General features: G+C 38.8%; 1 pseudogene; it reads right to left on the minus strand.

Moving 5' to 3' along the window:
- Positions 1 to 3,369: 3,369 nt before the first annotated feature.
- On the minus strand, positions 3,370 to 3,851 carry LOC126956872 (40S ribosomal protein S10-like; annotated as a pseudogene).
- Positions 3,852 to 4,990: the final 1,139 nt, after the last annotated feature.

Here is a 4,990-nt window from a genome sequence, read left to right on the forward strand (position 1 = left end):
TGTTTTGACTCAATTTGGTAGCCATGTTCTCTGCTGTGATATTCAGGTTTTTTTTTTGTTTTGTTTTGTTTTTTTTTACTCTATTTTTAAACGATGTAGCTTCAAGGTCTCAGTGTAGCCTTAGTCTATCAGCGCGGAGAAGTTCTGGTGTGGAGGTTGTCCCTCACCGAACACAGTGATTTGTTAAGGCTCATTCTGGGGCATGTAAATTCCTAGGTACTTCCCATTCTTTGTATTGGCAGGCAAAGGAGGCTTCTAAAGTCTGAGGACACTCCTGGGGAGGAAATGGTATAGATGCTGGCAATTCAAGGGGAAGTTCAGTGAAGGAGGCCTGGGGTGATCGACATCTCCCTAAGTAGCCATGGAGCTAAAATGTAGCAAAGCCGAGATTTCAGCCAAGCTCTCTCTGTCTCCAAAGCTCAGGAATTTTAACTACCATCCTGAATGTGAGCCAAAAGTGGTCTGGCACAAGGACAATCAGGGTAATGGAGGGTCTGTGTATTGTGTCCATGAGGTGCTGCTGACAAACGTTAATGATAAGCATCCTAGGGTAGGGAAAGCTAGAGACAGAAAATAAAGTAGCCATAAATTATTTTGAGGGCTGTCAAGACCTGAGAAGCAGGAGTTGTTCTGAACTAGGTTGTTCCCAAGTGCAGGTTCTCACTCATAAGTGGGAGTTCAACAATGAGAACACATGGACACATGGAGGAGAACATTATGCAACAGGGCCTGTTGAGGGGTGGTGGACTAGGGGAGGGATAGCATTAGGAGAAATACCTGATGTAGATGATGGGTTGATGGGTGCAGCAAACCACCATGGCACCTGTATATCTATGTAAAAAACCTGCACATTCTGCACATGTATCCCAAAACTTAAAGTAAAATGATAAAAAAAAAAAAAACTTTAAAAAAAGGATACAGGGAAATAAAATGAAGCTTGATAAAAGCAAGTGTTTTAGGGCAGTAAGACTTTTTCAGTTATTGAATAAACAGTTTCTAAAAAAAAAAAAAAAATGGCCATACTTCACATTTTCAGTCTAGAGTATCATCTGTCAATAATGTCCATTACATGGGAATTGAACTATGAGACAGAATTCTAAAGTCCTCTGATTTTCTAAAATGAGGACTAGTTTAGAGGAGCCATTTGACTTGTTGCCTTGGCATTTCTAGACATAAATGTTATGGTATATTACAACTATATCCCATTATTTTAATGCAGAAATCAAATGTACTAACTTCTAGTTGAAATGTAAAACTTAAAAACAGTCAATTGCACTGTTTACTCCCCATCACCTTTACCATCACATCTGTTGCTTTGTAATAAGCAAATAAGCCAAGAGTCAGGACTGCTGCATTAGGGAACTGGGTATCTGTAAATGCCCTATAAATTGTGTAGAATAAATTTGGACAAAATTAAAGCCACAGCATTTAAAAATAGAGTTAAAAAAGGCCGGGCGCGGTGGCTCAAGCCTGTAATCCCAGCACTTTGGGAGGCCGAGACGGACGGATCACGAGGTCAGGAGATCGAGACCATCCTGGCTAACATGGTGAAACCCCGTCTCTACTAAAAATACAAAAAAACTAGCTGGGCGTGGTGGTGGCGCCTGTAGTCCCAGCTACTCGGGAGGCTGAGGCAGGAGAATGGCATGAACCCGGGAGGCGGAGCTTGCAATGAGCCTAGATCCGGCCACTGCACTCCAGCCCGGGCTACAGAGCGAGACTCCGTCTCAAAAAAAAAAAAAAAAAAAAAAAAAGAGTTAAAAAAACTGACTATCACAGCAGATAACATGGCTACAAAATTGAGTCAAAACAACCCAAAATAAATAATTTGCTACAGACAAGTTTAATAATTAATTATTCTTAAGAAGAAACTGTTTTAGAGGTTATCCGCAAGTATGTTTACTTATGCTTTTACGTTTTTCAAAGGCTAACACTGAAGGTCTTAAATTATTTAAATTCTATGTATTTACTTTAAAAACATTAAAAATCTTGAGAAAGAGTTCTTTGTTCCAAAATAGTGTTAATCTAAATAATCAATTAACAGGTACATTGGGGGTAGTTAACTAACTCATGGAATGAGTTCTTATTTTTTAGTGACACTTCAGGATAGACAAGGAAAGTGCAGAGTTGATTTTTTACAGAGTTCAACAGAGTCTGAAGATTAAAAGCTTCTATGATTTCCTTAATGAAAAAATAGCTGTCAATATTTTCTTGGCGATGGATCTGATTCTGGTTGGAGGCATTTATTTTCTCAATCTCTCTGCCATTCACTCTCTGTTTCTCTCTTGTTCTCTATGCTTCTTTCTCTCTTATCTTGCTTTCTAGATTACTTAAAGAAGAGAAATCGTCCCGTGAAAAGATATCAGATTTTCTCTTCCCTGGCCAAAAGCAAGGGTGCACAGTCAGATGAGGCAGTTAATATGAATAGAAATTCCCAAGAAGGTTATTTTTTTCCTTCCCTAATAGAAATATGATACCTGTCAGCAAGCTCCCATTTAATAAATGGCAGCCTGGCTCATTGTAATATTCTTCTAGTTCCCATTGACAGGTAAGATTTTCTACATTTTGGTGAGTCATAGATTTACAATCAATTATCCTGGTTTGAATGTCCAGTGGAGACCCATTTCTCTGTGTAAAGATGCTGCTGTTGTTTGATGTTGCCATAGAATCTTTTGGCATGCATTGATGCATTATTGTGTCACCCTGCCTTCTTTCATTGCTCTGATGGAAAGACAATCGTCTTGCCTTTTACCTCCTCTTACCTATGAAGGTGGAAGGGGGTGAGCCATTACTAAATTTCATATATCACTGCACCATTCTACTAGCACAATTAAACTAGATTTGAGAAACAATAGGAACAATAGTTTTCTTCCAGATACTCTAATAGCAGCATTTTGCTAATTGGCTCCTAGAATGTTCTTAACTTTATCCTAGCATATCAACCCTTAGGAAGGGAACTAATCATGTTTTCACATTGCTTGCTTTACAGTGATGTATACACATCTTTGCTGATATTCCTATTGTGGTCTGCAGACGGTGCTGGCTCTGTTTTCCATTTTGTTTCCCATTGACTCATGAGCCACTGCCTTGAATTGGTGTGACTTCTCCGTTCTCATCCTTTGTCACTTGAGACTTTCCCAGTTCATTTTTTCTTTCAGATCTTACCTATTTCTCTGGATCTCTTTCTCAAGCTCCCTCCTCCACCTTGTCCATCTTGTTCAGTTTCACTTCCTTTCCTTTCCTTCTGCCAGTCTTATTTCAACCTCAATAACTTTAACTCACCTTTTGTGAATACACTGTTTTTTCTTTGGGTTTTTAAATTTTTTTTTCTCTGTAAGTTTATTCAATGCAAAATAATCCTCTCCAATTTTACTGAGGTGGTTGACCACATCCACGTCCAAATCCGCCTCTAAACTGGAATTCAGTTGCTGACCCAGCCCCAGCCTCAGCTTTCTTTTAGGCACCAGGGGGCACAGCACTCCGCCTGCAGGTATCTCTGTCGGTGTACCCTCTTGTGAATCTTGCAGGTCGCTTTCCCTCCAGACCTTTAGGCCGAGGTCTGCCAGTCTCTGGACAGCTGTGCATAATCTCTGGGGACAGGTAAAGGTAATCATGGAGATACTGGATACCTTCACTGGTGAGGTCGCAGTAGAAATGTCTCCAGGCAAACTGTTCCTTCACGTAGCCTCGGGACTTCAGAGACCGCATGGCCTTCATGAGTGAACGTTGGGCACATTCTTATCTGCCGGCTCCGGCTACTTAGGCATGTGGACATCCTTCTTGGCTACCGTGACTCCCTCCTTAAAAAAGACTTCATAAGTGGCAATCTGGTTTTTCTTAGGCATCAACATCTCGGCGGCTGTAGGGTCTGGGGCCGGGGGTGGAAATAATTTTTTTTAAAAATAAGTATTTGTTATTTCAATGTTTCAAACATACAGCAAGTACATTAAGTGATATAACACTCTTGTGCATAACTACCTTAATTTGAAATATTTTTCTTGAAAACTTTGAAAGAATCAATTAAACATGACATATACATTTGTGAGTCTGTATTTTCTTCAATTTTATCCACTCGCTTTCTTCTATTCATGGAAGTAAGCACTATTATTAAATCAGGACTTACTCTCTCATTAGCGTTTGCTATATATTTATGCATATGTAAATTTTATGGTGCTTTTTGCAATTTTAAACTGTATATAAAGTGTGTTATATCTAACTTTTTCCACTCCACATTATGTTTTTAGATTTATTCCTGTTGACAGATATAGCAGTAATTCATTTGTTTTGACTGCTGAGAAATATTCCTTGGTGTGAATATATCATGATGTATTTATCTGTTTTCAAGTTAATAAAACTTTAAGTTATGTCAAATTTGTTGCTTTTATTGACAAGGCTGCAAAGAACTTTCTTGTATGTGTCTTTTTATGTACATGTAGATTTCCCCAAGGCTTGGGATGTGACTATCTTCATATATACTAGTGTCATTTTGCTCTCTTCTGTGGCTGCATTGACTTAACGCTTCTACTCTTGAAGTGCAGTAGGGAACAGAGACCAGTGTGTGCGCACTTTGTCCTTTATGAGTTACTCCTATAGTGTACATAAACCAAGGAGGTAACATGGAAAGATGGACTTCAAAAAGCAAGACAAATGGCTGAAGTTCTGCTATGGATAATTATATGAGTAGTGTAACTAAATGTATAGCCTAATTGTAAAGACAACTTTGAACACCAATGTTGGTAGGCATAAAATACAGTAGAGACCATACAACTGATAACAATTCAATTTACCAGGTAAATAGAAAGCTGGAAGCTTCATGTTGGTCTTTGAGAGGTGTACTATCCTCTTCCTAAAAGTATTTCTCCCTTTTACAGACAGGCCTATGGCATATTTGCTTTGCACCTTTTAACATCTTTCTACATCAATAGAGACTTTGCCTAATTCCTTACACTAAGGCCCTAATTTAATAAGCTCTGTTCAGACTTTTGGATTA

Source organism: Macaca thibetana, chromosome 6 (genome assembly GCF_024542745.1).
Source record: "Macaca thibetana thibetana isolate TM-01 chromosome 6, ASM2454274v1, whole genome shotgun sequence".
NCBI lineage: Eukaryota > Metazoa > Chordata > Mammalia > Primates > Cercopithecidae > Macaca > Macaca thibetana.